We start from the raw sequence: 9,449 nt of genomic DNA on the forward strand, positions 1-9,449 counted from the left end.
TCAGGACAAGGTTTTTATGAAATAAAATTTTTCGAAAATCGACCGAAAAATTGGAAAATTTGAGAAAAACTGAAAGTGTGTTTTCATTGTGTCCGTGTGTTTGTATTGCGTACAATCTTGATGAAATTTTGCACACTATACATTGAAACCAAGAGGAAGGTCACAGTCTACTTAAAATTTCGTAGGATGCATAGCAGAGGTTACTTTACCTAACGGAATTCGACAAATTGAACGTTTTTATTCCGATCTTGATGAAATTTGGCATACTTGATATTCAAAGCAGGATGAAGGGCGCTGTCTGCTTAAAATTCTGAATGGTACATGGCGGAGGGTACTTTACTTACACACTTCTACACCAACCTACAGTTTTATTCCGATCTTGAAGAAATTTTGCACACTTGACCATCAAGAGGAACATTACTGTCTACATAATATTTCGGACAGTGCATGGAAAAGAGTACCTTACAAAAGATTTTGACATCGTTTGCGGGTTACCATGAAATCCTTCTCCCTCTATACTGCTAAATGGTCTCAGGTCCTTAGCACACATTTCGACGCCCTTTTCGGCCACTAAATCTTTGTCCTCTTTCAAGATATTTACGGAGTGAAGGAACTGCTTGTCAAATTTGCACACATGTCGTAACATACTCGAGGCTCCTAAATAAGTACTTAAGAGCTTTTTACATAGTTTGCATTGAGACACACCTACCGATTTATTTGAAGCGGCCTCATAAACACACGAAAACGTTTCCTATGGGGCACTTGTGCTCTGTTTCGTTACCAGCATGTATTCGCCAGTTGTCAATTTTTTTTCAATCTCACTAAAGTCCGACCTATTCATTGTGCTGCCCCCACCGTTGCGATAAATGTACTGCGGGCTAACTACCTGGCTACTCTAGTCACGGTAACTTGACAGCGCAACCTGTTGTCAGGCGTAGCAAGCTGAGCGGGTCCCGTGAAGCTTGGCAGGCCTGCGGGAACCCAGGTAGCCCGGGCTTGCGGGAGCCCAAGTCGCTCGCATTACCCACTATGCCTCAGTACATGCGTACTCTTGTGTTTACGTCGCGGCAAGCTGACCTGCATGAATGGTTGCAGAGGAGCTAGGGGCAAGCAGGCTGCAATGGGAATTTGTACACCTCTGGTATTTACCTACGTAGCGCAGGCCGTGTATGCTGCACAGAGCTCGGCAACTCGGCCTGCGGGTCGCGCGAGGCGTGTTTACAGTCTGCAGCCGCTTCCGACCACCTCGGCCTTCAGTCGTACAATATTTCCCAGCGTCTTTTAAGCGAAGTTTGAATCACAATAGCAACATGCGTTACATCACTATACGCGTCTTTTCCAGAGCGTTCGAATGATGGTATAAAAAGTACAGCGTCCCATTTAAGAAACATGTACTTGCCTCAGTATGTCGGTCAATATAAACGTTGTGATTATTGTGCATGCACCAACGTATGTGCCCCATAGTCCGCTATGATTCGCCGAACGCCGCTAGTCGATATGTGCAATCGCCAACGGAATAAAGGGGGTGTTACGTCTTACGCCACTCACCCTGTATATGTAGATTGAACACTTAAACGTGAGTGGTTCGTGCAGAACCGTTGCTTATAGTGCTGCGATGATGTAATGGTTAGTATTTCTGCTTCGTAAGGAAAAAAAGACCCGGGTTCGAATCCCGGCTGTGGTATAAATTTTAACGCATTTTCCAGTTTCCATTATTATCGTAGATCAAGATGAGACTTAAATGTCACGGGGAAAATTTAAATATAAGATCTCTACTTATATGCAGGAGAACCCTGGCTATAGTGACAATGTAGGGGGAAAATAATGCCTCTGCAATAAAAAAAAAGTGAGTAAAGGAATCAACGATCAACTTGAACGGATGTAAAAAAAAATGGCTCTGAGCACTATGGAACTTAACATCTGAGGTCATCAGTCCCCTAGAACTTAGAATTACTTAAACCTAACTAACCTAAGGACGTCACACACGTCCATGCCCGAGGCAGGATTCGAACCTGCGACCGTAGCGGTCACGCGGTTCCAGACTGAAGCGCCTACAACCGCACGGCCACACCGGTCGGCACACACGAATCAAAAGGTACCTTTTTGCTGTTACAATTGCGTAGGCTTCCGCGGCCAGAACAGTCGACGTAAAAGTTTTCTGGGTATGGTACCGCGTCATAATGTATAAAACTACTGCTGCTGGACAAAAACCAACGTTTCGGCCACGGTTGCAGCGGCCTTCTTCTGGGTCTGATGGTGCGTTCCAGTTAGGCAGTGTCCTTTATATTTTGTTGTTAGTGTTCACTGCGCATGCCATTACGTCATAATTTTAAAAAGGTAGGTAGTTTCATTGGTCACTTAAGGAAGAAGGATGTAAGGGGTCCGTAGGCCCTTACTATAACTTTGCACTCGGCAGAGGTCGATAGGGCGAACAATCGATTGTGACGTGTTGCGAGAGCGAGTGTCGAGATGCGCCAGAGTGTATGGCGGGAATGGTGTGTGTGTGTGGAGGCCATTATTAGAATACAGGATTTTTTTAACCGAGAAGGGTGTCACCATCGCCGTGGTTAGACCCCTAAATAATAAATAAATACCGGGAAAGTGATGAAGTATCACTAGGAAAGTGATCAGTGACGTTACTAGTGCCGATATTTGGTTTCGCGTCTACCGCGCCGGCCTAACCTTGGATTGCAGTGTTGGATGCAGTGATGGATTAGCGTGTGACGATAATGGAAAATGAAGAAAGCCTGTACTCAGATTAGCCGTAATTAGATATGTATGACGAAGGCAGCGGCTGTGTCCTTTTAGTGTTTTGAGAAGAATACAAGTTCGTAATTAGTAAAACTGTGTTGGTGTTCCTTATTACCATACATTCAGTATTATAATACTGAACAGGACGAACAGGAAAGTAACAACTTCCGTAGCAGTCAATTCCGATTACCAGCCTCATTAGGTTCACGGTCATGTTAATAATAAATATTGGGCTGACATTCGATCAGATCAGGTCGGGATAAAAGCGGAGGTGTTACAAGGAGAGGGAACTTTATTTTACGTTTCATCATAACTGGCTGCTTGGCCAACACACAGACTTCGCTGAATTTTATTTCTTTTCCGCAGTCTTGCTAATGTTCTGCCACTGCGGATTTGTTGTGTTGCCCTAGACCAGGGGTCTCCAAACTACGGCCCGCGGCCGAAACCGTCCCGCGAGAGCTGGCAAACCGGCCCGCGTTAGCTGTCCGGACATCCCCGGTATCCAGCCCGCCAAATACACTCCTGGAAATTGAAATAAGAACACCGTGAATTCATTGTCCCAGGAAGGGGAAACTTTATTGACACATTCCTGGGGTCAGATACATCACATGATCACACTGACAGAACCACAGGCACATAGACACAGGCAACAGAGCATGCACAATGTCGGCACTAGTACAGTGTATATCCACCTTTCGCAGCAATGCAGGCTGCTGTTCTCCCATGGAGACGATCGTAGAGATGCTGGATGTAGTCCTGTGGAACGGCTTGCCATGCCATTTCCACCTGGCTCCTCAGTTGGACCAGCGTTCGTGCTGGACGTGCAGACCGCGTGACACGACGCTTCATCCGGTTCCAAACATGCTCAATGGGGGACAGATCCGGAGATCTTGCTGGCCAGGGTAGTTGACTTACACCTTCTAGAGCACGTTGGGTGGCACGGGATACATGCGGACGTGCATTGTCCTGTTGGAACAGCAGGTTCCCTTGCCGGTCTAGGATGGTAGAACGATGGGTTCGATGACGGTTTGGATGTATCGTGCACTATTCAGTGTCCCCTCGACGATCACCAGTGGTGTACGGCCAGTGTAGGAGATCGCTCCCCACACCATGATGCCGGATGTTGGCCCTGTGTGCCTCGGTCGTATGCAGTCCTGATTGTGGCGCTCACCTGCACAGCGCCAAACACGCATACGACCATCATTGGCACCAAGGCAGAAGCGACTCTCATCGCTGAAGACGACACGTCTCCATTCGTCCCTCCATTCACGCCTGTCTCGACACCACTGGAGGCGGGCTGCACGATGTTGGGGCGTGAGCGGAAGACAGCCTAACGGTGTGCGGGACCGTAGCCCAGCTTCATGGAGACGGTTGCGAATGGTCCTCGCCGATACCCCAGGAGCAACAGTGTCCCTAATTTGCTGGGAAGTGGCGGTGCGGTCCCCTACGGCACTGCGTAGGATCCTTCGCTCTTGGCGTGCATCCGTGCGTCGCTGCGGTCCGGTCCCAGGTCGACGGGCACGTGCACCTTCCACCGACCACTGGCGACAACATCGATGTACTGTGGAGACCTCACGCCCCACGTGTTGAGCAATTCGGCGGTACGTCCACCCGGCCTCCCGCATGTCCACTATACGCCCTCGCTCAAAGTCCCTCAACTGCACATACGGTTCACGCCCACGCTGTCGCGGCATGCTACCAGTGTTAAAGACTGCGATGGAGCTCCGTATGCCACGGCAAACTGGCTGACACTGACGGTGGCGGTGCACAAATGCTGCGCAGCTAGCGCCATTCGACGGCCAGCACCGCGGTTCCTGGTGTGTCCGCTGTGCCGTGCGTGTGATCATTGCTTGTACAGCCCTCTCGCAGTGTCCGGAGCAAGTATGGTGGGTCTGACGCACCGGTGTCAATGTGTTCTTTTTTCCATTTCCAGGAGTGTATTTGAGGTGGTACCTGTACTGCCAACAGTTGAGTTTCGAGGCCTATCGCGACCAATACACCGCGACATTGGCTCTGCTACTCGCTACAAGACTACATAACTAAACTTATTGTTGCGCCTCTTGAAATAACAATGCGTTGACATACTCTACCTCTGTTACGTCTTGCAGTAATAGTGTTGCTAACAATGATTTTGAGATATCGTTAACTTTGCAGGACGCTTTCGTGATGAATGTGCAGTGACATACTCTTTTGTCGGTGAAATTCATCAGAATAAAATACGCCAGCATTTCGGTCAGGTACGTCCACCAATCAAAATTATGTAATTAAATAGAAATCGTAGTTCGTTTCAGAGCTACCTTAGATTTTTGAGATTTCATCTCACCTTTAGCCTTACATTACTGTGATCATGGAGTGCTAGGGTTCTTTAATCCCACTAGGTGGATCTTGGCCCTTATGACTTCGTGGAGGAGTCAATATGGCCCGCGGACTAAAACGTTTGGAGACCCCTGCCCTACACGATTAAAGCGCTCGTGTTCCCGAATGACCACGTAGTATGCAGGCTTCCTAGACATTACACAGATGAGTCCCCCGATTTCAGCCGGCCGGAGTGGCCGAGCGGTTCTAGGCGCTACGGTCTGGAACCGCGCGACCGGTACGGTCGCAGGTTCGAATCTTGCCTCGGGCATGTGGTGTCTTTAGGTTAGTTATGTTTAAGTAGTTCTAAGTACTAGGGGACTGATGACCTAAGCAGTTAAGTCCCATAGTGCTCAGAGCCATTTGAGTCCCGATTTTAGTTTGGTAAGAGCTGATGGTAGGGTTCGAGTGTGGCGCAGACCCCACGAAGCCATGGAGCCAGGTTGTCAGCAACGCACTGGTGTTGGCTCCAAGATGATGTGCGCTGTGTTTACATGGAAAGGACGGAGTCCTCTGGTCCAACAGAACCGAACCGTAGCCTATGATAGGCTACTTGCAGACCATTCTCAACGAGTCATGTAAGTCTGTTCAGAAACAACAATGTCATGGCACCGGGTCGTAAATGTTCGTAGTTGGTTTGGCGAAAGATATTGGAAATTGGAATGTATGATTTCGCCACACGTAACGCCCCGATATGAATTTTGTCGAATACTTATGGTACAGAATCGAGAGGTAAGTTTGTAGTGTTGACAGAAGAGTCAACACCGTGTTATTAATGGAGGCCGAAATGCACGGGCTTTAGCTCACACAGGCTGGCGTGAGGAGGGAAGAACTATACTGACGTGAGGTCTGGAACATGACAAGGAATTAGAATTCAGAAAGCGGACGTAATTAGTTTGATACTTAACTTTAATCCAATAATGATGAACGTCGCTCTTGACGGTACATGATTCACAATATTGTCTGTTCAGAACTCATTCTAATTGCTGAATATGGCGCTTTGCTAGGTAGTAACAAATGACGTAGCTGACGGCTATGCTAAACTGTCGTCTCTGCAAATGAGAGCGTAATTGTCAGTGAACCACCGCTAGGAAAGTCGGCTATACAACTGGGGCAAGTGCTAGGAAGTCTCTCTAGACCTGCCGTGTGGCGGCGCTCGGTCTGCAATCACTGACAGTGGCGACACGCGGGTCCGACGTATACTAACGGACCACGGCCGATTTAAAGGCTACCACCTAGCCAGTGTCTGGCGGTGACACCACAAAGATCGTGCACAACATCTTGCACCGGCAATATTTTCGCAGTTATGGACGACTATAGAGGCAGCGTGGCTTAGCATCTCCGCAGGGGACTTCCGACGACTTGTTGAGGCCACGCCAGATCGAGTTGCTACACTATGCTCGACAAAGAGAAGGCCCGACACGATATTAGGAGGTATCATCCCGTGACTTCCACCACCTCAGCGCATATGGACAGTTTCGTAATTTGCTATTGTTCGTGGTGTTGGATTCTGATGAATAGTACACGGATGTAAATCAGTTACTCGTGCCGGGACTCGCACATTTGCCGTCCACTTAGCCTCGCTTCTGCCTAGGGTACAGCAGGTGGGTCAGTAGGCCGCGCGCACGCACTCTCTCTGCACGCAGTCACGCACCCACCCTGCGCACGCACCGGGTAACTGCTGCCCTCGCTTCCCACCCCGTTTACACGCTCTCTGGTACTCCACTCACATCCAAATAAATCGTCATGTTGGGCCGTTGTAGTAGTCAGCACTGCTATCGCCAGCAGTGTACAGGGCGATTCATCGTTTTATGCGACCCCCTTTTATGCACTGAACCGCCAAAGAAACTGCTATATCCATGCGTATTCAAATACGGATACATGCAAGCAGGAAGAATACGGCGCTGCGGTTGGAAACGTCTATATGAGACAAATGTCTGGCGCAGTTGTTAAATCACTTACTGCTGCTACAGTAGCAGGTTATCTAGATTTCAGCGAGTTTGAATGCGTTGTTGTAGTCGGCGCATGAGCGATGGGACACACCATCTCCGAGGCAGCGATGAAAAGGGGATTTTCCCGTACGACAATTTCACGAGTGTACCAGGGATATCAGGAATCCGGGGAAACATCGAATCTCCGACATCGCTGCGGCCGGAAAAAGATCCTGCAAGAACGGGATCAACGACGACTGAAGAGAATCGTTCAAAGTGCAGCCCTTCTGCAACTTGCTGCAGATTTCAATGCTGGACAGACAACAAGTGTCAGCGTACGAACCATTCACCGAAACATCATCGATAAGGGCTTTCAGAGCCGTAGGCCCAATCGTGTACCCTTGATGCCTGCACGGCACAAAGCTTTACGCCTCATCTGGGCCCGTCAATACCGACATTGGGCTGTTGATGACTGGAAACATATTATCTGGTCGTGGATGGATACATGTTGCCTGGTTTTACGAGTCTCGTTTCAAATTGTATCGAGAGTTCGACGTGTACGGGTATGGAGACAACCTCAAGAATCTTTGGAACCTGCATGTCAGCAGGGGACTGTGCAAGCTGGTGGAGGCTCTGCAATGCTGTGGGGCGTGTGCAGTTGGAGTGATACGAAACCCCTGAGACGTCTAGATACGACTGACAGCTGAGACGTACGTAAGTATCCTGCCTGATCATCTGCGTCCATTCATGTCCATTGTGCATTCGAACGGAGTTGGCGGTTCCATAGCAGGACACTGCGACACCCCACACGTCCAGAATTGCTCCAGAGTGGCTCCAGGAACACACTGCTGAGCTTAAACACTCACGCTGGCCACCAAACTCCTCAGACTTTAACATTATTGAGCATATCTGGGATGCCATGCAATGTGCTCTTGACATGACATATCCACTCCCTCGTACACTTACGGATTTATGGACGGCCCTACAGGATTCATGGTCAGTTCCTTTCAGCACTACTTCACACCATAACTGAGTCCATACCATGTCGTTTTGTGGCATTTCTGTGTGTACGTGGGTCGCCTACATCGTTCTATGCAGGTGTGCCCTGCAGATTGCATTCACGTGTGCATTGCACAGATTCTTCCCATAAGCAACCATCCAGTTAGTGATATTAGCATGCCAGATTCACTTTACATACTGGGCAAGTTGTGGATCTTACTCAGCATCAACGAATACACGTTGATACGCACTAAGCACATAATTTAACTAGTTGTAGTTTTCATGATAGTATTCTGACCAAGGCTGTTGGGAGATATGCCTTTGTTGTAAGACAAATGCCAGAACTGGACGTGGTATATTCCTAACTCGAATTCACTATGCCCCATTATCGTCTCATCTGGTGTTTCGCTGAAGAGTCCCTCAGTGTCGAATGGATCACTATTAAACTATGACCTCTATCTTTAGGGATAAAGAATGAAAAGTAATAATAAAAAAGTATTGATGTTCTCATACGCAAGACGAATATTTTGAAACAACACAAAATGGTCCAAATGGCTCTGAGCACTATGGGACTTGACATCTGAGGTCATCCGTCCCCTATAAATTAGAACTACTTAAACCTAACTAACCTAAAGACATCACACACATCCATGCCTGAGGCAGAATTGGAACCTGCGACCGTAGCACTCATGCGGTTCCAGACTGAAGTGCCTAGAACTGCTCGGCCACACTGGAGTCAGCCGCAGTGCCAGAGCTGTTCTAGGCACGTGAGTCCAGAACTGCGCGACTGCTACGGTCGCACGTTCCAATCCTGCCTCGGGCATGGATGTGTGTGATGTCCTTAGGTTAGTTAGATTTAAGTAGTTCTAAGTTCTAGGGGACTGATGACCTCAGATGTTAAGTCCCATAGTGCTCAGAGCCATTTTTTGAACCACACTGGCGGGCTAAAACGACACACAACTGTCATTTGGCGCTACACTTCCAAAATATTTCAGCTAGCAATTAAGACTGGTAGCTTTCATTTGGCGACCCTGCCAGGACATTTCAACTAGCAACTCAATAACATGATGACACAGAAGTTTGAAGTGGGTACTAACACTCTGTGAGCTATTCACACTTACTTGCTGCATGTTCAGTATATGTATTGAACAGTGAGGGGGGGAAGATGCACCCTTGCTGAAAACCCTTAGATAGTCTTAGTTTAGTGCTCTATGACTTTGATTACATGGGAGTTGCTTCAACAGACTGTAGAATGCACTGAGAGATGTGGTCCCACGTTCTGCAGTTCCGGCAGTTTGGGGTGCGGGTGTGGTGAACCACACTTGGCTAATGAGCTGCTAACAGGCTGGCACACCGCTAATTCCGCACGGGCCGGAAATGGCCGGCAGCACGCAGAGGGTGTACGGCGCTGCG

This window comes from Schistocerca serialis, chromosome 12 (assembly GCF_023864345.2).
Source record: "Schistocerca serialis cubense isolate TAMUIC-IGC-003099 chromosome 12, iqSchSeri2.2, whole genome shotgun sequence".
Lineage (NCBI taxonomy): Eukaryota > Metazoa > Arthropoda > Insecta > Orthoptera > Acrididae > Schistocerca > Schistocerca serialis.